Below are 27,364 nucleotides of genomic sequence, written 5' to 3' on the forward strand. Positions count from 1 at the left end.
AAAAATGACAAATTGTGGTTATAAAAGGGGAGTTATGGTTATTTTACAGCAGCTGGCTAAGGTAGCGAGCTCCTCTAAAAAGAACAATGTAGGATTTTAGGGGTAGTTGTGCAAGGTCTTTTTTGCAAACCACAGTGGTTTGATCAATCGAGTAGATCTCAGGCAATAAGTCATGTTGCCAGATTCAAGTATGGTTTTTCTTTCTGCTAGGTCAACTCAGGGGTTACGGTATGCATGGTGTCATTCTACAAGTACTATGAGTGACTCCCCTTTATAATGTCTACATTTGTTTTTACCAACTTATTTGCGAAGGTTCCATTATATGATCATTTGTCCGCTGATGAGATGCTAGTGCCCCCTCATCTGCAGAAAGTTGCAAGGTCAGAGGCCAGGGTCAGCTACAACAGTGCTACCCCGCAGCAGCTTCTACGAATGCACAATCTTGTACAAGAAAAGTTGAGCTTGGTGGAGCCTTGCCAACAATGGGGCTTGAACCTAGATCCTCCCATTAAAAAGTGGCCTCTCTCTTCACTCTCCATCTACTCTCCGGTGCCTGGGCTGTTTCTCTGTCTCCTTTCCTCTGTTATGTGAGGAGAAATACTTGGCTATCATACAGACAGGGGTTGTCTAAGGGTCCGCTTGCTGCTGAGACCTGTGGTGAGTAAGGTGTGTGTGTCTGCATGAGAAGAACACAGTAAGCACTCCAAATAGAGGCAGAGAAAGGAAAGTGAATTTCCTTGTTCTTTTGATGCGAGACTCCAGCTGTTAAAAACCTGTGTCATATCCCATTACATCTTCCTCTTTGTTTGGCTTCAGCTCTTCTTTCTTCCCTTTACTTGATTCTCTTTTCTGCTTCTTTACTTCAATCCCTTTTTTCCCTCTCCTAAATCACTCGGTCTTCTCTCTTTTCAGTATGCATCTCTTCTTCTCCCTCCTTATATCATACCCTTCACTTGTCTTGTCTCTCTTTGTTAGGGTTGAACATGAACACCACTACTCCATGTTTAAGCATCTCACAAACGGGAAAATACATCTGCAACTACTGCAGAGTTATTATCAAGAACATGGAAAAGCTTTTACAATCACACTAAAACAATCAGACACTGAAAACTCTAGGGAATGTTTTTTTATTTTCTTTTATGAATGACAAAACTAAAGCTGGGACACAAATAACTGAGTATTCAGACAACCATTCAATTTAGTAGGTAGCTATTTTCCCCTCTCTGTATGAAAAATGTATACCATGTTAGCTTGGGTGCCTGACATCAGTCCCAAAGAAGTAATCATCACGCTTCAGCTCAGCTGACAGTTGCTAATTTAGTGACATGAGGCTAGAAGTACTTGTTGTTCATAATGTTTTAGAACAAAAAAAAAAAGAAAAAGAGTGAATGACAAATCTATAGCTGAGTAGCATAGCTATGCAAGCAGAAATCTTGCACTGCTCTGTGATTGGCAGAGAGCTGCAAGTATTAGCGCTCCGAATTAGATGTTTGCACAGGTGTTGTTGTTCTTGTGGTTTGTTACCTAGACAGAGGCTATGCACAGTGTGAGAGATAAAACCAATGATGCAGTTATAAATTCTGCTGCCACGCCCCGCATCACTCCCAACTCCTATTGCCCAGATGGCCCAAGCATATCCGTTGCTAACAAATATCCATAGTAACACAATAACTAGTGAAGACTGGTAGAAAACTGTATTTCGGACCACACTACTGAGAAATTAAGGGGAATAATATAAAATCACAATAAAAAGGACAAAATGTGATTTTTCTTGAAGGAAATATCAGATTTGCACTTACGGCAATCAATCCACTTATGTCTTTAAATACATGGAATTCAAAATGCATTTTTTTCCTTTACTTTGTTGCAATTTTTAATGATGTTCTTTTATATAGAAATATATTATATTGTGAAACAATTTTAATGGGACAACTCTCAAAGAGTATACCAACCCCTGTGGCAAAAATGCAAACAATGCACACTCAGTTTGCTATTTAGCCATCATCGTACCAGTTTTAATTGCTCCAACTACGTATTTTGGGGGATTTTCTTGTCTTTACACAGCTGAGCTGAGACTGCTTAAACGGTACAGTAAAAATGGAAGAAAGTCTGTATAGTTATTTTCATTTTAACTGTGATGGCTGCATGTTTGGTTTTAAGATTTTGACAACCTTCTGTTGAGTCACCTGTTGAATGCTGCGTTGCACTACAATTTTTTACTTAACAGTATCAACTTTGCATTTTTGGTTATGTACGTGTGTGTGTGTGTGTGTGTGTGTGTGTGTGTGTGTGTGTGTGTGTGTGTGTGTGTGTGTGTGTGCGTGCGTGCGTGCGTGCGTGCGTGCGCGCGCGCCAGCCAAAGATTAAAATAGTGACTGAAAGTTTGCATGCAAAGATATGATTGAGAGATTGTGTGTTTGTGCCCCTGCACTGGAGTTTCTGTTAGTATATATGAGTGATTGGCAGCTCATATGTATTTCATCTGAACAGATATTGAGGAGAATGACAGGGGGTGAAATTAAAATTGCATCCCCTGTCACATCATCACAATCCCTATCTCTGCTCTTCATTTTCTAAGTGCTGGTTTGCTCATCAAAATCCAAATGACGTTTGTGTGCCTGGGTGTTTGCATGCATTTAAGACTATGTGGGTTCAAATGCTCCAATATGTGTGTCTATGCTTGAAACCGTGGGGGTATTTAGCCCGTCTATCAGAAAACAATACAGTTTTGAAATCTGACAGCTTCAGATCGTTCACATAATGACAACCCACGGGCGGTTAGAGCTGCAATCACGCAAACTCGGTACAAACTCTCATGCCTTCATTTCTCCATTCCTACTTACCCTGACTCACCCATTTATACCCTCCGTTCTCCATTCTTATTCCATATTTATTTATTCATTTCTTATTGGAGGGGAAAGGGCTGAATAGGCGTGATTCTTTTGGCTGCTTAATTAAAATATATAATTCATCTGCGTCAAATGATTTTGCCTCTGCGCCTTTGTGGAGTCCGATTTGGGAACATTTGCATTTAAATTGGAAAGCCAGGAGGGAAATACACTAGGCAGGCTAGGTTTGTGTGTAAGTGGAGATAGAAGGCATCCTTCTGTTAAAGAAATACACATACATTATTAGTAGTATTAGTATTAGTATTTTTGTTACTCTGGTCCAAAAATGTCAGAATTCAAACTACTGTGGCTGGCCGAAAGCTACAGTAAGGCGTCTTGTAACTGAAATGGTCCTCTTAGAACTTTGTGATCCCTTCACAGCAGCATCTTCAGTCAGTAAGGCGTGCTTCTCCATGCCCATTAATTTGAATTCAAACTTAATAAACCAAACGCTGACTGAAGTATAGATGCTATATTGTTTTTTGTCTCTCAAAAATAAAGTGTCCAAATTCCTCCTGTCAGCAAGCTGTCAGAAATACCTTATTGCAAATATGTCTGCTGTTCAATACAACAAAATTGAATCAAATTAAAAGAAAAAACAGCATCCCCCTGAGTAACATATAAGTCCTTTGTTTTATACCAAGGGAAAAGAGTAAAGCTATCAACCGTATAAGGAAACCTAACAAAAGATGACGGTTCCCTGCTGTCTGTAAATAGTTTGTTCTTCTTGGGTGATATCCACCATGTGGGAAAATGAGGCCCATTCACTTGACAACATAAACCCAAAACAAATGATTTAACTTTAAATGGTTATAGCTACCCATCTTTATTCAGTGATTCCTGCAGGGTATGTAGTGCATTGAGATTTATGGATCTACGGGCAGTTAAAGAATATATGATGCTGAGACAGTGGCACATTATCCAGCTGGGACCTAGCTAAAGGTCGGATGCTGAAACCAGCATGTCTGGCACCACAGAGCATGTTAAATGTCTATGAAATCATACCTTACCTTCCCTGCTGGCATTATATACTAACTCACAGTAACACAACTCACCATCTGGAGGAATAAGCTGCTCAGATAAACAGGAAAGGCTGCGTAATATAGAAGAAAGAGTGTACAAGACAGTCAGTCACACCACCCTTCTCTTGCAGCTAGAATATAAGGCCTGCAAGAGTACTAGTCTCTTTAAATCCAAGCAATTTAAAAAGATACATGCAACCATAATAAACTGTAAATGATGGCAGGAGATCCAGAAGGAGAATTTGACAATGACAAGGAGAAAGTTGAACATCTCCAGATAATTGGATATTCGTATAAAGTAAAACCTTGAAACTCTAAAGCAAGGCATCATATCCAGGAGGTACACTTGTACTTTAAAAGAATCCTTTCTTCAGAAATACAACCCTTGCTCTATCTGCCATTTAATGTATAATATGACTTACTTTTGATAATTTGTCCTACCTTGGAGCAACGATAGAAAAGCAGAGTTTTTATTTTATTATAGTTTTTTTTTCCTCCAAGGGAACATAGATAAAATTTGTGAATGATCTCTCCGGCTCAAAAATAAGGAAAGTATGTATATTAAAATATATATAAATATATATTTTCTGTTCCTTTAAAAATAAAAAAGCAGCCACATGGCATGTGAATCAATTTTGGGGCAGCAGGGTTTATGTTGCTAATTGGAATTTTCTCCAAAGGGTGACAAAAGTCAACAAATTGTTTTAAGCAACAATTAGTTGATAAAACCTCTCTACTCCCAAATTTGTGACTAGTGCACTGCAGGAAAAAGAAACTTCAATGAAAAAGCATAGCACCACCTGATGCTGTCTTTCTGTTTACAAAAAAATTACTGCAGTGTGTAGTTTTTTATTCTTATTTTTCTAATTTCAGAGCTCTCAGGTAGATAGATAGATAGATAGATAGATAGATAGATAGATAGATAGATAGATAGATAGATAGATAGATAGATAGATAGATAGATAGATAGATAGATAGATAGATAGATAGATAGATAGATAGATAGATAGATGGGGTGTAACAATACACAAAATTCAAGGTTCGGTCCGATACTTTGGTGTCACAGTTCGATATTTTTTCGATACAAAAAAACTGTTCATGCCTTTTTAATTTGTCATTTATTAAAATTATAAATATATATTTTAACTCAAAAGTACAGTTTTTAAATTTAATGTTGCTGAAACAAAAAAATAATGAAAGAAAAATCTGATCGAGAAATCACTCATCTTTGGAAAAGAGAATTATTACAAAGAAATGGCTCTTTCCAAAATAAAAACTATACTGTACGCTTCTTCTGGGCTATATTCTCAGCAGCATATTAAACATATCAGGTCCCCATAAGGAGAATCATGTGCTAACGGCTGTCTAAATGACTCTGGTAACGTTTGTAGCATGCGTGCTTGCTGTCGGAGTAAATGTGCAGTCATATTCGTTGTGTTCCCACTAGTGCTGTCAGTATTAATCTCGTTGAAATGACGTTAATGAGCTACCACGGATCGCCCCATGCGTGGGGCTGCACGGCGTCAACACGTTAACGAGCAAACTGCGCTAACGCACTAGTTCCCACCAATGTAACTGAGCATTGCGTGGCACATCCGACATACTGTTTTACTTTTGTCCATGACGCGCTTACCTTCAGGGTCATACGTCACATGAAAACCAAAATAGTTCCAAATGCCAGATCTGAATGAGGGTGGGGGAGGTTCAATTTTCCATGTTGCAACAAGCACTTAACTTCTGTCTCGCTAGCTTGCCCTGCGCTCAGTGAATCTGCGTTCGACTACTCCGCCTAGGCTGCACTGTCCACTGAGCGCTCAACACAGACAGCATCGTCAGAAGGAAAGTTGATAAAATAAATTAAAAATTTTGTATTGTTCGATACATATGCGTACCGAACCGAAACCACTGTATGAACGGTTCAATATCGATACGAGTATCGTTGCACCCCTAATAGATAGATAGAGTTTCTTGCACATCACCTATTAGTGGCACACACTTACACTCAAACACAAAATCACACATAACCATCACCACTGTAGTTTTTAATTCCCTGCTCCCTATACAGTAATACAAGTTCTTTATTCCCATAATGCATTGCTTTGCTTGGCAACACTAATTCTCTCATCAATCATGCAGAGTTGCTGCAGATTATCTACAATCACTGGGTATGGCGGGGTGGGAGATGTTTATTCTGATAGTGTGTCTGCTGCCATTTTGGCTACAGTGTACACACATGCATACACACACAGTTGGCATTTGGTGCAAAGTGTTGATAGCTGGATGACTGTGACCTTTTTCACAGTCGCTCTGGCTATAATTGCTCACTAAAGATACCGTCAATCGTGTCTCAAGAGGTAGCAGGGGTTGAGCCCACAATCACACGCAAGCGCACGCATGCAGTTCCTTGTGCATGTGGATGACAGCATTTAGGTCTAAGTGATAAATTTAGCAATTGATCACATGTGACTGCTCTCAGCTGGCTGAGATTTAGAGGACCTGAACACGTCAGTTACTATGTATCATGTGTCCTGCTGGTGCTGCTGTTGTGGTGATCTCCTGTCACTAAGCTGGACTGTCTGATGTGAGTTAGTGTTTTAGAAACAGCCAAAAGCTGCACACTTACCAACACAGAGGCACGAGCTGCTGTTTTTAATCCTCAGAATATTATTTGTGAAATGTTATTAACAGCCGGAGATTAAACATTGAAGTCTAACTCATTAACAGAAAGGAAAAACAAAATTAAAAAAACCCAAACAGTCCAAACAAATCTAGAACTTGGATGCATGAATAGGACTCACCCTATTTATGTCAGGTAACAGATATTTGAGGTGTGTTATGCGTTTTGTATGCATGTGTATGTCTGTTTTTGCCTCCACCCAGCCATCTGGACCTCCTTGTGTGTGTACAAGTGGATTTTAGGTGGTTATAAGCTCTGAAAAAACACACAGTTACCTCCAGCCCTCTCACCTTTGAACTCTATAAGTGTATCAAAGCTAAGAAAACAGAGCACTATGTGTGTGTGTGCGTGTGTGTGTGCAGATGCGTGTCCCAGCTTTCTTAAATTCTATCAGGCTTCCGATAGTGGGTGTGTTCTCCCCTTTGCGAACTGGGAGCTTCCAGGAGCTGTGCAGCATGTGTAAGAGCGGTGTGTGTGTGTGTGTGTGTGTGTGTGTGTGTGTGTGTGTGTGTGTGTGTGTGTGTGTGTGTGTGTGAGAGAGTGTGAGAGTGTTATGTATGGGCTGTGATGTTCTGAACAGAGGTGTTTTTACAGAGAGTTAATCAGAACCAGGGCTGAGGCCTTGCACAACTGGGTGAAAACCACACACACAGGAAATAAAAAGCAAAAGTCACTTTCTAATTGCTTGAATGACAGAACTGTAACTGGTCATTGCTGTTATGCCAAGCTGTTATATGATGCAACTTAGTGAACTCTAACAAAAGATGTGCAGATGTTTCAGCCAATATATATGTATGTGTGTATATATATATATATATATATATATATATATATATATATACACACACACACACATATACACATACACATTTAGATGGGGAAGATTTAGTCATGTAACTAAGAAAGTTTTTACAGGACTTTAGCAGTCCTCTGAAAAAGGGTAAGTAGCAGCCAGGTGCACTATTTTCAGTGAATTAGATTAACTAATCTTCAGCAAGTGTGACAACCTTTATAAAAGCAGAAGTTTTGACAGTTTGCTGGTCTGGAGCATTCAGGTAGTGTTAGCACAATCTTTCCAGGAAAGGATGCCCCAGCATATTCACCAAAAGGTCAGAGTACTCATAGTACTCATAGAAGCTGCCAAAAAAATCCAACGGCTACTTTTCAGACTCTACAGGACCTGATTTGCTTGTCAAATGTTAAAGTTTATGTCAGCGCAATTAAAAAAAAGACTGAACAAGCTTGACTTGTTTATAAAGGTTGAGGGTTACCAACATAGGAACAGGGTTTAAGTTTGCAAAATTGCATCTGAACCCAGTCTTCTGAAACAATGTCCTTTAGACAGATGAGACCAAAGTGCCCACAATGCACATCATCACATTTGATGAAAAGCAAATGCAGCATATCAGGACAAATACCAACTGTCAAGCAAAATTGGAAAAAGTAAAGAATCAAGGTGTTGCAATGGTCGATCAAAGTCCAGACCTCGACCCAACTGAAAAGCTGTGGTAGCACCTTAAGATAGTCATATAAACAAATTCCCACAAACCTCAATGTACTGAAGCAATGTTGTAATGAAGACTGGACCAGTTCATCTACAATGATGTGAGAGACTGAAAAAGTCACACTGAAACAATTACTTAAAGTTGGTTCTACAATCTACTGGATACTTCACAGGAAACTCTTTATGTTTTTTTTTACATGACTATATATCCAGGTCTGTCCTGGTTTATGTTGAAAGGGTGTGTGATTCCTTAACCTTCTGGGAAATGTGTCTTCAAAAACAGTCAAAGTGACATCTTCAAGAATAACCTTTACTAATGACGGGTCTCATTTACCAGTAGTGTGCACGGGTCTGTGCCTAAATCATGCATACGAATACTTCACACACATATATGTAATTCCGCAATAATAACTTTCTGACACTGTCCCACAGAAGTAAGTTTGTTTTTTTTCCCTTCATTGCAGTGAGTTTCTCATCTCAAATGCCATGCTACTTGTCTGCAATCAGCTTTCTTTTTGTTATATATTCTGTTAGCCTTTTTTCCTTTCATCTTTGATTCCAAACTTCTCTTTTGCTGCTTTTTTTCTTTTTTAATTAACTTCAGCATCCCAGTTATTTCAGCTGGAGCACAGATTATTTATTTATTTTTAAACTGTTGTCACTGCAATGAACACACTTCGGAAAGCTGCCCCTTCTCTGGATTCCTGCTTGGATGTCAGAAATTATTTTTTAAAGTTTCTCCAGTTTATGCAGAATTATTAAATGAAGCCCAGTAATCTTGTTTTAACAAAAATAAAAAAATAAGATGATTTTGAGACAGTAATATGTATATTCAAATCTGTTTTCTACCTTTTTTTTTTTCAAAAAAGCACATTATTCAATAATTTTTCAGAGATCAAGTAGCTATAGGCATTATTTACTATTCTTATTATTATTTACTGCTACAATAGAATTTTACTTACTTTTTAAAAAATGTATCAATCCCATTCATAATTACACAAAGCTACATATCATTACACATTTGCACCTATGTATTCAACTGTATTTGTTTCTTATGGATTTTTTATATTTTTAACAGTTCATCATCCTTATTGGCCCCAAGAAAAACTGTTGTAACATTTGTAACGACTAACTTAAATTCACCCGAAGCTTTGCTCTCATAAAGTCACACTCAACTTACTGATGCAGAGTTTAACCAGAAGTCTTTTGTGACATGTGAGTAATAATTTATAGATCACTCAAGAGTAGACATTCCTAAGGGTTAGTGTGATTGAAGGTTTTCCTCTTCCAAAGCCAGCTGATGTTATACAGGGAATAATTGCATAGGGAATAGGCAATAATTACACTGACCAGTATGCAGGCCAGTCTCTTTTAGGCACCCCTCCCTTCAGTAATGAAAATAAAGAATAGCAAAAATATTCAACATTTTCCATAAAGTCAGATAAGTTCATGGTCCAACTTTAGTCTGGGAAAATGTTTCTGCACCAATGGAGCCCAAAGATACCATAATGATAGAGGTTCAACAGAGTCTCAGTGGCTCATACTGCTGCCTCACAGTGAATGAAACCAAATTTTTTGGTACATTGCTGAAAGGGAATATTTTAAATGCCCACGAGAAAATATAGATTATTGTTATTTTTTGTAGCAAACATGTGTAGAGGGAGATATGAACGTGTAAACACTTTTTCCCCATAAACAGACATATACTTTTTCCCCATAAATGTCTGTTTATATTTATTCCCAAACTAGAAATTATTGATCTCTAGGACATGAGCTGTCTTTGTGGATAAAACGTTTGGAATGAGAATGAGTAAAACAAGTAACGGGGAACAAGCCTGAAAACAAGACAGTAAGGAGAGAAAGGACAAATATTGAAAACTAGAAAAAAGAAGCCAGAGGAAGCCTGAAGACAAACACAAAATGTATTTCAGACCTGATGTGTGCTGACCGTGTGTGTCTCAGACTGTGTTTGAGAATGCAGGCCTGAGTGGAAACTAAAAACGTTATGTTTACTGGACGTATTTGCCAAGCCCTCTAAGTAAACCAATCAAGTACAGTACCACCATACATAGGGCTTGCACACACTCAAACACAAACATATACAGTAATGTACACATGCACTGCACAAAACTCTATCTGTTCAACTGTCCACTGGTCTGTACCACAGGAGTTTATTTGTAGAGTTCCTCTGGCCTTCATGTAGGTCTGGCTATCGGCTGAGTGGCCTTGCACAGTTGGCTGAAATATACAGTGCACATACAAAGACACACAATGCACAAAACCACTTGTGTCATGTTGATGCGTGATACACACACACACACACACACACACACACACACACACACACACACACACACACACACACATGCTCTTCAAGTATGGTTGCTTAGAACCTCAGTAACCAGATAAACATACTAAATATATTGGAGCATTCACTTAAGTACAGTTAAGTGTCTGTTGCTGAAATCCTGAAATAGGCTTGTGTCTGTGTACACATGTGCACATACACAGCCAAGTTGTATTTCAGTTATACAAAAAAATACTCAGGAAAATTGTATTAGATGTTGTTTAACTTATCTGATTCTTTTAATATCTAAAAAAGTACTTCATGTATTCAGATGTGAACAGTTTATTATGATGTCCCACCAAGACCTGCCCAAAACCACAAATTTGATATCCATGAAAAGTACATAAACAAGAGAGCTACGAATCATGGAAATGAAGCAAATATGCAAGAAAGGTACTTACATATTATCCTTTCATACTCTAAAGCCTAGGAAACAGTGACTGCATGCTACACCTAAACCTGCTGAGCACACAGGACATCACATTACATCATAGTCATGCGTTTTGTTGCCCCGGGAAGACTCATCTACTACTGATCATCAGTTTTCTGGAGGTCTACACTTAGTCATCGCTGACTTTAACACTGATGTCATTACTGAAGCTCACCCTGTGTCTATGTGTGTATGCATATGTGTGTCTCGTGGAGTGAGAAACTCATTAATCGTCTTAGTCAACTGTCTCTGTTCAGCACAAGCCCCATAGGCACACATCCTGTCAGCCACCCTCTTACTTTCTGCCTCTCCCACTGAGGCAATAATTCAACATTTTAACTCAAACTGTCTGTCTCTTTTTGTCTCAATTCACATCTCTCATTCCATCTATTTTCCTTTCCACCTGGTGCGTTTCTGTCATCCTTCCACCTTTGTTCTGTCGCTTGTGCCATTCATTATTCTTTCTAGTTTTCCATCTTCTCTTCCTCCATATGCTATCTCTCAATTTTCCGTTTAAAATAAACAAAAATACATTGGCTATAATTTAGTTTGGCTAAAATGTGTAAGGGCTGTCTACAGGGAGTGCAGAATTATTAGGCAAGTTGTATTTTTAGGGAATAATTTTATTATTGAACAACAACCATGTTCTCAATGAACCCAAAAAACTCATTAATATCAAAGCTGAATGTTTTTGGAAGTAGTTTGTAGTTTGTTTTTAGTTTTAGCTATTTTAGGGGGATATCTGTGTGTGCAGGTGACTATTACTGTGCATAATTATTAGGCAACTTAACAAAAAACAAATATATACCCATTTCAATCATTTCTTTTTACCAGTGAAACCAATATAACATCTCTACATTCACAAATATACATTTCTGACATTCAAAAACAAAACAAAAACAAATCAGCGACCAATATAGCCACCTTTCTTTGCAAGGACACTCAAAAGCCTGCCATCCATGGATTCTGTCAGTGTTTTGATCTGTTCACCATCAACATTGCGTGCAGCAGCAACCACAGCCTCCCAGACACTGTTCAGAGAGGTGTACTGTTTTCCCTCCTTGTAAATCTCACATTTGATGATGGACCACAGGTTCTCAATGGGGTTCAGATCAGGTGAACAAGGAGGCCATGTCATTAGTTTTTCTTCTTTTATACTCTTTCTTGCCAGCCACGCTGTGGAGTACTTGGACGCGTGTGATGGAGCATTGTCCTGCATGAAAATCATGTTTTTCTTGAAGGATGCAGACTTCTTCCTGTACCACTGCTTGAAGGTGTCTTCCAGAAACTGGCAGTAGGACTGGGAGTTGAGCTTGACTCCATCCTCAACCCGAAAAGGCCCCACAAGCTCATCTTTGATGATACCAGCCCAAACCAGTACTCCACCTCCACCTTGCTGGCGTCTGAGTCGGACTGGAGCTCTCTGCCCTTTACCAATCCAGCCACGGGCCCATCCATCTGGCCCATCAAGACTCACTCTCATTTCATCAGTCCATAAACCTTAGAAAAATCAGTCTTGAGATATTTCTTGGCCCAGTCTTGACGTTTCAGCTTGTGTGTCTTGTTCAGTGGTGGTCGTCTTTCAGCCTTTCTTACCTTGGCCATGTCTCTGTGTATTGCACACCTTGTGCTTTTGGGCACTCCAGTGATGTTGCAGCTCTGAAATATGGCCAAACTGGTGGCAAGTGGCATCTTGGCAGCTGCACGCTTGACTTTTCTCAGTTCATGGGCAGTTATTTGGCGCCTTGGTTTTTCCACACGCTTCTTGCGACCCTGTTGACTATTTTGAATGAAACGCTTGATTGTTCGATGATCACGCTTCAGAAGCTTTGAAATTTTGAGACTGCTGCATCCCTCTGCAAGATATCTCACTATTTTTGACTTTTCTGAGCCTGTCAAGTCCTTCTTTTGACCCATTTTGCCAAAGGAAAGGACGTTGCCTAATAATTATGCACACCTGATATAGGGTGTTGATGTCATTAGACCACACCCCTTCTCATTACAGAGATGCACATCACCTAATATGCTTAATTGGTAGTAGGCTTTCGAGCCTATACAGCTTGGAGTAAGACAACATGCATGAAGAGGATGATGTGGACAAAATACTCATTTGCCTAATAATTCTGCACTCCCTGTAGTGTCTTGTGTTGTTTGGAATCTTCCTCATCTTCCTCTTTCTTCCTCCCTCTCTCCTTCCCTCCCGTAAATGCTGATGACAGCATTTTGTATTTTCACGAGGCAGCGAGCCCTCAACGTCCCCGAGGAATTGGTGTGACGATGATAGACCAATGAGTAAGCAGATCCAGTGACATCCTCTGAATGTAAATGTGCTTCATTGTATAATGCAATAGTGTTGATGAGCCAAAATATAGTAGATATTTGGCCACAGATTGTAGAAAATGGTAATTTGATAAATCAGATGTGGGTGGAAAACACAAATGCAACATCTCCACCCAGGACAAACTGCTTCATTCTTAAGCAAAGTAGTGACATTCAATCTACTTCAGTGGAGCCGCCCTGTAGCCAGCAACATAAAGCTGTATTCAAGATGCAGTTCACACTTGTTAATGTGCATGGCGACATTGAATATAAATCAGGACGTTGTTGAACAAAACATACAGGTTCAGTCAACTTTACCCAAGCACTTTAAAATATATACTTTAATTTCCTTCAGCCTGAGGTGATTCTGGGTAATCATCTGCATTTTTATTATTGTTCAACTTAGCTCCATCTGCACAGCCCATGATGATAAGAAGTTTAAATGTGTGCATGTATAAATTTACTGTGACTGCTAGGTAGGTGGCTAGGTCATTTTGAATGAGTGTCAGGTTCATTAGTCTTGCACACAAAGAAGATTTGAATTTATAGAAAAATGGAATAAAGATAACAAACACAAAGCAGAATAAATCTCAAAAGTCAATAACATTAACATACAATCACCCCTCATTTCTTTATATTTTGCTTCCAGGGTGTCACTTTCTTGCACCTTTAAGTGGTCCTCAGCAATAGCTCTTTCTACACTGACTGCGTTTTCAGTCATTTTCAGTCTTTGTACCTTTCTATAGTAATGTTTTTTTCTGTTTTTCTGTTTGCATTGGAAAGTGAGTCTCCCTCTGTGTGCTAAGCCCCTTAACAATGAGCAACACCTAAATCCAGAGTGTGGTGTTTACACTTAACAAACTACGTAGAAATGAACCAATTTTAAATTGTACATTTTGTTACCTTAGTCACTAACAGAACGTCACCAACGCCATTAAAGAAGTAATAATAATATTGTTACTATTTCTTTAGCTGAGTCTTTGAAAATGTCAAAGATAACAGTTTGATAGACATGAAATAGTATTTTTCATGAGGAAGCGCTATTAGCATTAGCTATTAATATCTCTGCACTGTGTGTAGTGTGTTGTAAAAAAAAAATTGAGGGAACTGGACAAGTGAAGAATAAAAGAAGAAACAAGCCTAAAAAATAAAGAATGTCCACAGCAGATGAAAAGCATCTGAAAGTCATGCCCTTAAGGCATATGAGAAGTCCAGCAAATACCTGACCCAGGACCTGAAAGATGTCTCTGGCATTTATAGAGGTTTTATACACTGCTCACCAGAAATAGTCTCAATGGAAGGGGAAGAAATGATTCTTATGGAAGGGAAACTGCGAGAGAAAAGACTGAGGTATGAGAAATTACACAAGAGCTGGACTGAAAATCTACCGTGCAATTCCATCTTAAAGTGTCAGATTATTAAATGCTTCATTTTTCAACATCACAATGATCTCAAACACACTGGTAGTGCACTATAAGTATATCTGGATAGAAAAACACACAACAGAACACTATTAGTCATGGACTGGCCTCCCCAGAGCCTGGACCAACGTATTATTGAAGCAATGTGGGATCATCTTGACAGGGAACAGAACAAAAAGCAGCCAATATCTAAAGAACTCTAAATGTCCTAAAAGGCTGGAGAAGTATGCACTAGTTAAAGAAATTATAAGAAAGAGTGCATAAGAGAGTTCAGGCTGTGTGGAAAAAAAGGTGGTCATACCAATTATTGAATTTTAATTTTGTTAGAATTGTACAAACTCTGTTTTTGTCTTAAATGCTCCCTTTCCATTTATGTTTGTATGTTTGAATAAATTGTACACCTATTTCCCATTTTCCTAACAAAATATAAAAAGATGAGAGGTGGCTAAAGACTTTCGCACAAGTGTCCACTACCATTAGGGGCAGATCTGATTGAAACTACATGAAGTATGTGTGTGTATCTTGATAAGCACCTGTGCAAACACTTGACTCGTGATTGTCTTGACAGAACTATTAGCATTCTCTTTCCATTTGCCCCCCTCCCCAACACATGTTGACACACCCCTACCACTTTGCTCCTGCCCTTTCATAGTTTATTAGCAAGGCAATCTGTTACACAGCTTTGGCTCTGGCTGATCCCTAAGCACACACCTTATGTCCACCCCAGCTGCATCTTAATGACATCCTGTGGGGAAATATCCCATCAAGGTTGTATTCACGCTCCTCAGAAACACATATATCCCAAACCATAGAACGATAAGAGGAAAAAGAAAGCCAAAAGGAAGTACTATTAAAGAAAAATGAAGACAGAGATGAAGTTGGACACAAAGAAGATGAGAAAAGGAACTGAAAAACAAAAACATGAAGAAAGTAGAAGGGTATGAACAATCTTTAAGACAACAGGAGCAAAAATAGTAGGAGAGAGAGGAACTGAATGAAAGAAAAACAGCACAATAGCAACTAAAGTAGAATAAGAATGACAGGAGAAATACCATCTCCTTACTTTGGACTCCACGCATGATGGTAAGAGAAGAAATACACACAGATATTGATACACACACTGTGGACGAAGCATATTCACTTGTGCACACACAAATAGTCAGCTACACGGCACATAGACGGATGCTTATGTGCAGTTTATATAACTGTGTTTGTCTTCCAATTATCAAGGACTCATTTAAGACTCTTATGCAACAGCACTTAGACATTCAACATTCAAAATCCAGTCTCCCATGTTGCTCAGCCAAATATCTAACCACCCAAGTCGAAAGAAGTCCCTAAACTGAACTGACTAGAAGAATTAACTTTAAGCAGAAGATAATGAAATATACTTGAGACCAGAATATTAATCATGGCTGTGGTGTCGTGTATCTTTTTCGGTGTGAGTTTTAACGTGGGTGGATACTATTAGTATTAAAATGTCAAAACGAGAAATGAAATGAATTAAAAACAAACCAAAACATTTGTTTACCGTTGGTGTTATGGCATAATCGTTTATCTTTTTTTTTTAATATCTAATAATATCAGAAGTAACCTACTGAAGAAAAATGCATTTTCAAGTCTGGGACTAAGCCAGAATTATAATATTCACTCTCATTAATAAGTACAGAATGGATACATTTTAAGAGTCAAGTTGAAATTTAAAGTATTGATTCCTTTTGCATCCCAAGCCCAAGCTAGATTCCTGGATCACACAAGGCACAACAGTCCTCTTTCAAAGTACACCAGCTGGTCTCCTCAGTTCCAATGTTTACGCACTGTTGTTAAAAGAAGAGAGGTAAACATCGCCCTGTCCAAACATTTTGGGGACTTGTCGCCATCATCCAATGAAAGACCTCATGTCATTGGTTGCTGGCCCTGTCTGCCGTGTAGTCAGATCCTAATCCATAGCTATTCACGCCTCATACAAGGAGCTGTCTTCACCTGCTTGCTTTCTTTCCAAGATGGACTTGGAATATTGGTGCCTTTCACTCTTTCAGATTTTCATTTCCTTTGGTGTCATTGTGTTTGCAGTTATCGCTAGTTTAATCCACAACGACTTTTGTGTTAGCAAGTATATATCAGTTCTATTTGGTTTATATTCTTTGACTTAATACGTGAATACATTTCAACTTGGGGAAAATTGTTGCTGTTTTGTAATAGTCCTGAACCAGACAGGCATAACAATATGTCTTAGACTGGGCTTGTTTCTCTTTTTTGAAATAGGCCATTTGCTGCAATTTTTTTTTCTTGTACATGATGAAAAGCTACTTCCACAGACTGGAAAATTACCCAGGCTTGATAATCCATCACAATAAACAATATAAATGTGGGTTTCGTCTAATCTTAGTTCCTTGCTATTCAGTTGAGAAGCAGCTGAGTGATGTCTTTGTACATATCTCATTACAGCACAAGTTGATTCCAGTGCCCTGAATGGGCAACCAAAGCCAGAAGACTTGCATTTGAATGGATATTTGATGGAATAAAGTACATGAGACCCTTAATTTCCTTCTTGTCAGTCACCTACTCAGACGAAAATATTTTCCAGTAAATAATCCCTAAATGACACACTTATTCCTCGGTAGGTGGTGGTGGTGACAACAGTTGATTAAAACTTGGATTATTGCTTGACATTAAAACATATAAACCCATAATAACAAATGCAGCAAGGACTAAGGAACTGCGGTGGTGCTCTCAGTAAATCACAAAAGATCACAAACCTGCAAATTGGCCTTTAAAAAATGGGATGTAATAAACACAAACAGGATTTTGGTTCATGAAAGTTAAGTTACAAGGCAATTCTTTGCCAAAAGAATGGAAACATAAAAGGATGAATAATGACTGAACAAAAGTAATCTCACAGTATTGTTATCGGCACAATGGGATGACAAATGTTCACTGGTGTACAGCAAAGTGGCTGTAATGGTTTTTATTGTTCGGAGGTGGTTCAGAAAGAGGTGATGCAGAGATGGATGATAATCAAATGCTTTCAAGCTTCCATATGCATACATATAAATGAGTGGAGGAACACACTGCTTTTTGGCGCACCATTTTAGACTCTATTTTGACGCCCGTGTGAGATGACTGACAATTGCTGTCAGATTTTACTCCATTACTCACACGCACACTCAGGCACACACATATATATTGATTACTAAAGTCGGCAGCCTGTGGAGTGAAGCCAATGTTGAGTGGGCAAGTGAGGGAGGAGGGATACGCACATACAAATGAAGGGAATAGAAAGGCTGTGGAAGGCCAAATTTTAAGGCTCTGCCTCCCGTCGACAGGAAGGGCTCATACATGCACATCATGGTTAAACTTAAAGGCTATTCCACCTGCTTGCTCCTGCCTCAATCTATAAGGAAATTGAGGAGAGAAGAAAAAAGGAAAGGAGAGGAGGGGATTTAATCTATTAAACTTCCCATAACTCTGCTTTAGCATGATTATTCTCCAGGGTCAAAGGATTGCTGTAAGAAAGCTAACACTCTGACTTTTGTGTTTCCTATTTTTAGGGGTTGCTATAGTAAGACTTGAAGCCTAATCTGCTGTTGCATTTAGCATAAGCGTCAGATGGCTAAAACTGTCAGCCTAATGTCAAAAATGTAAAATGAAGAGAGTGGAGGAGGGGGGCAAAGGAAGAGAAATGACAAGGAAATATATTAGAGAGGCAACTGAGAAGAAGATCAGTGTCACTGTAAGGAACAGGGGAACAGAGCGGGCTGTTTTGAACTCAAAAAACATGTCTGATCCTCGCACTCCAAAAACCACAGACACACACAACCATTTAGACAGACTCCAAAATGCGTCAGCCACCCAGGAAATCTTTTTTTTTTTTTTCGTTTGAAACTGAAAACACTTTTATTGGGATTCACCTCACCATTTATACCTTGTTTCTGCCACCTAGCCTCACATCTCTATGTCTATCTGTCTCTCTATCCACTGTGTGTTGCTTGACTACCTATCTTTGTTGTCTGTCTGTGTTTTGCTGCCTCTACAATGGAAAACTTTGGCTGCACAAGGTGTGAAATGAGACTGTATTGATCTGTCTGCCTGTGTGGATCTGTGTGTGTGTGTTTGTCTGCGTATGTGAGCAACTAAGAGTGGTGGCGGGTTTGGTGTTGGAGGGGGGTCCTACTTGTTATCTTCAGGTTAATTCATTTTTCATTTTACATTTTCACCCACAAACAAAATTACAAAATAACAGCATTATGTAATGTCAGTGTACTAAAGATATGAAGCAACGTGAGGCAAAGCAGACAAAGCTGAATGCAACTCTGAGATCAAAACTGCAGCTAAGTAGAAATTTCCCTGGTGAGGCAATGATATGTTTAAAGAGTACACATATAACAGCATGGGAGCCTAATTGTTACAAAAGTATGCTCTTTAGATATGCAAGTTACCCTTGATATATGCACTAATGTACCCAGAAAGTGGATTCAACAGTTGATGCTATTTTTGACTTTATTTTAGATTTTAAATGATTTACAACTTATTGCATTTTTATTTAGAGTTTACACAGCATCTCAACTTTTCTGGGAACTGAGTTTTAGTATAAGCCTAACTTGTTGTTTCTGTGCACAAACTTGGCCAACTAAAGATGATTTTGATTGTGATAGATCTGTCACTTGCATTTAAGTTTATGTAGTCACTTAAAGGTACCATGAAGCCACCCTTTAATTTTTCATATTCTCCCTATTTTTGTTCTTATGACAGAGTATTAGGGCCACATTAAGAAATAAACAAATACTACACTAACTCATCTACACAAGGCATTTGGTAGAAGGTATAGGAGCTGTAGCAGCTGAACTGAACTTTTTCTCAAAATACAAATTTGACTTTAATCTCCAAATTTCAACTTTATACTCAGAATGAGTAAGAATGTTTTTTTTTTTATTCATAATGTGTCTCTAGTACTTCTTCGTAGTCTACCAGGTAATATTTTTGCAACTTTTGCCTTTTCATTCTTGCTTCCTCTTTTGCTCTCCTCGCCTAATGTCCATTTCATCAGTCCCTTGCTTGATCCATCTAGCTTCCACCACTCTGCTCTCACCCTATTTACCCTTTACCCTTATCCTTCACTTCCTCTCTGTTTGCCACTCTCTCTTCATCTCTCTGTTCATACTCTCCCCTTCTCTTTACTTCTATTCCCTTCTCCATCAACGCCCCCCCCCCCCCCCCCCCCCACACACACACACACACACCCACCACCCCTCCTTTGTAAGATAATACATTTGCAGCCTGAGTGATCTATTGATTCCCTGAACTCCAGCGCCCTTCAGAAAGGTAATTTTTAAGAAGGAAGAAGAAGATTAGTCAGAAATGCAGCACATTTCAAGGTGAAAGGGGCTCTCCCTGCTTTACTTATCAATAGAAATATTGCATGCTTTTCAGAGAGGGTGATGTGAGCTGAGCAGTGCAAAAAAGTTCTAGAAAGCTCCCATAAAATCCTCACTCTTTCTTTTTCTATAACCCATGTGTTTGTTTACCTTTCCACATTATCTGAGATGGGCTTCAGAATCAGATACTGAAGTCAAGCTATATGAATGCTGTTTGAAACAGCACTGTACAGGTGCACAGGTTCTGGAGCAACATATGCTGTCATCTTCAGGGAATGCCTTGCTCATTTCAGGCATGTCAAACAAAAGTGTAGCATGTATTGTCTAGCTTTAATGAAGGAGGACCCAGGCTTCAGACATTGTAACCAGTAGGGAAATGTTTGGAGTGTTATGAAACAAAGCCCACATCAAAATAAGCCAAAAAAAATGATAAACAGCCAAATTGACAATAGGAAGACTGCTTTCAAACAGTGTAGTAAAATGAATGTGAGTATCAAAGTACTTGCTGTTAAAAAAAGAGATGATAAGCATGTCCTAGACCCAAAATCTTGCTGAGAAAGCCCAACATGCAAAAAAAAAAAAAAAAGTCTTTTCAACTTTTTTGAGGTTTAGGTTTCATACACAGCCACTGATTAGACTGGATGACAACACATCTGGATTACATGAGCAGGAATGAGAGGACACCTACTAGCCATATCTATGGAAGTGATTACAACTGATAACAATGATTTAATAAGATGATAACATTAGAGACTGGCGTAACAGACGGAAAGGGAACAGAGATGTGAAAAGGAGGTCACAGACAGTGAAAGGGAGAAAATAGAAAGTAGAGCTTAGAGTAAAGGCACATTCTGAAAAAAAAGCAAAGAGATAAAATGTAAAAAAAAAAGTTGGCAGACAGATGATGAGGCACAGAACACGAGGAATAATTTAGCATCACATCAACAGAGCTATACCAACGAGAGCCCTCTCTCAGTCCCTCTTTGCCGTTATCCAGTTTTTTCTCTGTCTGTCAGCCTCTTTTCACCTCTCCTGGGAAGGGAGGATAAGTCTTTATCAAAAAAATGGGTCTTTGTGAAAATACTGCACTTATCTGTAATCACAGGCAATCAAAGAACTTCTTATGTTTTCTGTCAAGGGCCCGATAGCAACCATCTTGACCGACTGTCTTTCTACTCCCTGGCGACTACACCTCTACTTTTGCATTTTATTGGGAATGTTACACATATGATTTTGCCGATATCTGTCTGCAGTCATCCGTTCTTTCAAACCGCTATTTCACTGACTCCTACAGTTCTCAAACTGTGCTCATTTTGGGTTTCTTTTTCATGTCTTGTGTGTGTGTGTGTGTGTGTGTGTGTGTGTGTGTGTGTGTGTGTGTGTGTGTGTGTGTGTGTGTGCACGCGCACGCGCACGCTTCCCCAAATAATAAGAGTTGAATAAAATTTAAAGGAGAAAAGCTAGATTGACAGGATGATAAGCACAAACAGGTACAGGAATATAAATAACAAATGGTAAAGAAACACAAGTTAGAACGTAAAAACGTTGCAAAGCTGCTGACAATATTTAGCAGATGGCTGATAATAATTAGCTACAGAATGCGACCTACTGTGCATCAATGGCTTTGGCTAATTCACAATATGCTGAATTTAATGCATATGTTCACTTCTGCAAGGTCAATTAGCTTCCTCATGCTTCTTGGAGGAGCATAACTCACTTAAACATAGAAACTAAAATGACAGAAAATAGAAGATAATAAATAATTGGAAGAAAATTGCCCAAAGCGCATGACTTTTAAAACAAAGTTGTTTTCTTTTCCAGAAAGCAGTGAGTTAACATCTAGTGTGTCTGTGTCTCTCACTACTTTTTTGACTGACAGCATGACTGTGGATCAAAGTTCAGCCGCTTTGGCATGAGTAAAGGTCCCTGTGATAAAAGCCTGAATGTCAGCGTCTAACTTTTAGAGAGAGCTTAGCACTGAGATTGGTTGATGCGTTTTCCCCTCAGCATTAAAATGAGTCAGAGTGATCTAAGTTTGCATCTTAGCATACATTTCTACATTTCTCATTCACTGTTCTTATATGCACCCTGTTTAAAATGCATCTACTTTTCAGCTTGCAAATACCCAACGTAGCAGCCAACCATTGTTTTCTTTAGTAATTTAATCAACTGATTCTGCCAAACTGCCTCCAGCTTCTCACACTAGTGCTACCATCTGATTACTCGTCACCTTTTTTGCCAACATCAGTACCTCCTGATTCAGGAGATGAGCAATTATAGGGTTCATTTCAGTAATCCAGCATTGGCTGCAAGTGAAATCTCTTTTGATCTTGATCTCCTTTGACTTATAAAAAATATTTCATTCATGAATTAGACACAAATTTACCTTGTCTAACCTTTGGATTATATGGTCCTTGCTCTTCCTCAAGCTCCCATTTGCCTCCCGAAGACCCATTAGAGTCAAAACTTTATAAATTGGATAGGTGGCTATCTGGCACATCTACATAATTCTTTTGGATGCCATTCTTTATCAACTCGCAATAATAAAGTTCACAGCTCAGGAAGGTAGATTATCTCTAACTGCACTCTGAGCCAGGGCGGTATTAACAAATCTCCCTGAGAAGTAAGGGGAGAAAAGATGGCATGTCAGAACTGATAATAAGAAGCTAATGAAGATGAAAAAGTTATGAGTAGATAGGGAATATGTTTGCACAGATTGAAACACAGAGAGTAAGTAAGTGAGCTCCAAAGGTAGAGTGGAAGGAGAGTAAATTACAATATTGTAATAGCTATAAACAGATTAGGTGAAAGCAATGGTTTGAATGACAGAAAAGGGATGAGTAGTATCATACACAGGGAATTCACAGGTATTTCTTTAGCCCTTGCTCACATTTGTCCACCTCTCTCCCCTTCTTATACCTCACAGCAAGTGACAGGAGTCCGTCCTAAATCCCAGAGCCTGCAGACTGACAGGTGGATTAGTGCCCGTGTTCTTCGGTTATTCTCCCTGCTAGATTCTAGCATGGTTTTACAGTCAAGGCAGGAGGCATGGAGCAGGAGATCTGATTTCATGGCGGCTTCTGTCGGATTAGACAGGAAACTGGAGAGGGTGCCAAGAGAGGTTTGCACACCTTTCACCTTTTCTTCTTACCATCCACTATGTTTATTGGATGTCCACAGACTTGTATGTCTGTGGGTTTATGGTTTTTTTGGCAACTTATGGTATTTATTGTTTTTTTTTTGGTTTTGTTTTGTTTTTTTGCCTGTCCGGTTTATCTGTCTGACTTTTTTCATCCTTCTTGTGATCCTTTTATTTTGTTCTTTAAATTTTGCTGGGTTTTCTCGTAATCCCATCTAAAACAAAGTTTACAGAACTTATGCAAACTTAAATTTGATTTTTTTTAATTTATTTGAATAACATTGATCTTTATCAATGATTAAATTTTACTATGAGTAAAATTACATTTTTGTATTCTTAAAACAAGACTTTTTAATAATTTCTTTCTGGATAGTCTGCGTGTTAGGAAAACACAAGGGCTTTGGAGGCCTCAACGGATGAGACGGTATAAAAGTATTTCTGGCGATCACACACAGCGTCTCTTGCTCCTTCTGCAAACCCTTTATGAATCAGAGGAGCCTCGCCTGAGACCTTGTAAGCTGAAAATCTAACCTGGCACAGCCTGATTTCACCTTTGGCTGACTTGTACATGTTAACTCCAAACAGGAGAGTATCTAGTTTGAAATATAGTCTACATTTATTGGAAGTGGAGAGAAGAACGGGGGTGAAGGTAGAAGAGAAGCTTGATGCAAAATTACTGATGTGAATTATTTGCATGAATACTGAAGGTCATTTAAAATTATTTTTTAGTCCCTGACTGTTTTATATTTAGTTGTAGAAAGGAAATCATGACCCAGAGTTGAAAATTTAGCATATTTTGAACATCTAAAGAAAACTTGTAAACATGCTCGATATTTGCAGTTGTTCTTTAAAAATATGCTATCTAATTAACAATTCATGCATTCATGTTAATTCAATGTTGTTGGTTTTTTTTAAGAAAAAAAGAGTCTTTTCAAATGGTATCTAATTTTCAAGAATAAAAATAATCCAGGGGGAAAAAACCAAGACTTAAGCATTTTTCTTAGGCTGTGTTTTCATGTCGTTGATGTCATGTTACAGTATGCAGATTTACTTAAAAACTGCAATTTATTTAATGTGTGCAGTTACAGAGGATACTTAACAATAAATCAAATTTACTGATTTTGCCCATTTTGGTCATTTCAGGATGATACATATTCCACTGCCAGAAAACAGAAAATATAATACAGAAAATAATACCATTCAGACTTCAACATTTGATTTAAATGGGAAAAGCAGTTTTATTGAGGCATTATTTCCTTTCTTCTTTTCTATCTAATAATTACAGCCAGTGAAAATATATAGATGTTTCATCTTTCTTTTTTTTCTTTTTTCTTTTTTTCTAATGGCTTGAAGTGAAATCTAGAATTGAACTTAAAATCCCTCCCCTCACATACAAATGTCTCAATAATCAGACCTCGTAGTCACATCAGAGCACTTTGCTTTTTGAGTTCAGGTTTACTTTTGGTTCATTGGCTTTTGAAAAGTAGAATGTGAGGCACACACTTCAGTCATTAGGTTCCTTTCCAACAGAAACATCTGTTTTGGGCTCAACAGTCAGACTTCCTCTCTACTTTTTTAAGATTAGTCTTATAATTTTTATGTTTTAGCTACTAGGGGACCCTTTTTCTACCCCCCCCCCCCCCCCCCCCCCTTTCACTCCCCATGTGCCTCTATGCCACTATTGCACTTCATTAACTTTTGTCTTCTTTCGCCCATAGTTTGTATTTTCTGCTCATCACACTGTCTCACTTTACTCTCTTCTCCTCCTCCCCCTCGTTCTCCAATCTGTTGCAACAAATGCCTTCTTTTCCCTGAACCTGGGTCTGCCGTTGATCTCTTCCTGCTTTAAGAGAGGTCTTCCTCCCCATCATCTACAAGTGCTTGGCCTTACAGGGTCAACGGACTGTTGAGGTTGTTTTTCTAAAGATCTAGCGTCCTTATCTTACATCAGAAAGCACTTGGAGATTAATTTTGCTGTGAACCAATGTTATAGAAATATTACCGAACTTAATTGAATGTATAAACCCTGCTTTAGCTAGTGAGGGTGTCTTGTGAAACATCTCAAAGTTTATAAAATAGCTACTTTTTTGGCAAGCTTTTACTGATTGATATGTTTTGTTTTTTATAAACAAATAAAATAAAATAAGTGATAACCACTCGTGCTTCCAAACTAAGATTAGCCCACTTAAGCACAAACCCATTATTTTGTTTCCCAAAACATAATCCGACCATATAGAAAACACTTTACACTGTATAAGCATTGAGCCATAGAGCATGTTAAGCCTCAATTTCACTGCAGTCTCACGGAAACTGAAACAATTTAACCTCAATGTAACATTCACAGCTGAAAATGTGCAAGGCCTGAAACAGCTTTGCCGTGTTGATAAACACACACTTGTGTTTGAGTATGTTTTGTCATGATTTATTGCATCTCCATAAACAGGCAATCTAATGACCGAAAATATTACAAACACTGTCAGAATTGTGTAAGACTCAACTCCTCAAACCCACATGGGGGCATACACACACTGACACACATAAAAGTAGCTCAGACAGTCCTCCCAGACACATGCAAACACACTGTGATCCACAGACAATGATGTGCTGCAAGCACAGGAGGATTAATAATAATAATAATACTAATAATAATAATATGAATTAAATATATTGAATTCAGTGCATATGGGCATACTGGATTTGTCATGTGGACATATTTCTGGCAGTCCAAGGAATACTGACTATAACGTGCTTGCGCTACAAGGACACGGAATATCGCTACATCAATAAAAACCATTAACAATGATTCTACAAGAGGAAAAACCAAGGTTAGTTCAGGTCACTGTCATAATAATGGAGCAGTGATCTGAAAGCTAATCTGAATATGGTTTGAATAAAGTGTTATGACTAATTTCAGTGAGGTTAAAAATGATCTGCTTTGACCTGAGTGTAGGTGCCAGAGTCAGTTAGCTGCCTGGGTACAGTGTTGCTACAATATAAGTGACTAAAGGTCAGATCAATACAGGCAGCAGTTTATAGATGCAAAGATTCACTGTTGAGCCTTGAAGAGAAGCTGAAGGTCAAACTTAAGCAATCATTTACAATGCCCACATAGTAACCTTTCTGAAATTATATTTTATGGTCAGGTCATCAGTCAGATTATTTCTGTGCACTTTCAGTGTAACCAACAAGCTCTCTTAGCAGACCTGTAAAGCTACCACGTGCAACTTTTCACAGTTGAACGACACACTGTAACCCAGTTAACATCGTCACAAACTACTCCCCTCTACATTGTATGCTGTTATCTAGCATAAAGCCAACTGAAATTATAGCTGCCAGTATTTTTGTAGATGGTTGTAGTCATGCAGCAATTCAGTTAGTAGGAAAGACAAGAAGAAACACTCACATTATAAAGTTCTGAGTTTAAAATGTTGTTTTTAAATGCTGATCATCCAGATAAATTATAAAAGTTTCAATGAGAGATGTCTGACAGCTGAGTCTAGACTTGGCAGACAGGGGGACTTGGCTCATTTCTATTGTTACGACTGTGATCGTAATCATGTGTGAATTTGAGTGTCCAGGTGCTCCTCCGGGATTGGTGCATCCAGGGTGGATGGCTCGCACCGATTGGCTGAGGACCGTGAGGCAGCGGATAAGAAGAGACAGCCGGGGACTGCCACTTCATTCATCCTCGGCCCAACCCAACCGTTCACTGTGTCACTGTATTATGTTAATGTAAGAGCATGGTGGACCGTCTTTTTGTGTGACGTGCTGCTTGGGGTTGGACGGGGATGGATCACCCTTTATGTTGTGGTCTGGCCGCGCCTAGACGGGTCATAACACTATGTTTAAATTTAAACATATTCTGAGCTAATATCACAAAAAATAATAGTCTTAAGATGCAAACTGTGCATTAGTTTATTAATGGTTTTATAATTTAATGGTTTATTTGAGTTTCACAGTTAACATGAGGGTTCTTTGGCCTTTGAACGCTATTACTAGCACTCTTGAGGGAACACCATTTTAGTGTTTCTCTACCCTAACCCTGATGAGCTTCAACTTTTTATTCATCTTCTTTTTGCTCTGGTACCCAGCACCACTTCAAATCTCAACATTTGCCAGTTCACTTGAATTAGTTCCTATGATAAATTGGGAAATGCACTTTTTAAAGCAAAAGAGTAGGCTACTACAATGCTTAACGGATTCATGCATAATTCAACAGAGGTAAGTGAAGAACATACAAAC

At 38.6% G+C, this 27,364-nt stretch overlaps 1 protein-coding gene across 1 annotated transcript in view; it reads right to left on the bottom strand.

The window, feature by feature from the left end:
• The window catches only part of cntfr (ciliary neurotrophic factor receptor), a 237,366-nt gene that overhangs the window by 151,055 nt on the left and 58,947 nt on the right, over nt 1-27,364 (bottom strand). The window lies entirely within an intron of this gene.

The sequence above is a fragment of the Rhamphochromis longiceps genome, linkage group LG7 (genome assembly GCF_057381845.1).
Source record: "Rhamphochromis longiceps isolate RC_006_pf linkage group LG7, R_longiceps_female_GT1.1, whole genome shotgun sequence".
Taxonomy (NCBI): domain Eukaryota; kingdom Metazoa; phylum Chordata; class Actinopteri; order Cichliformes; family Cichlidae; genus Rhamphochromis; species Rhamphochromis longiceps.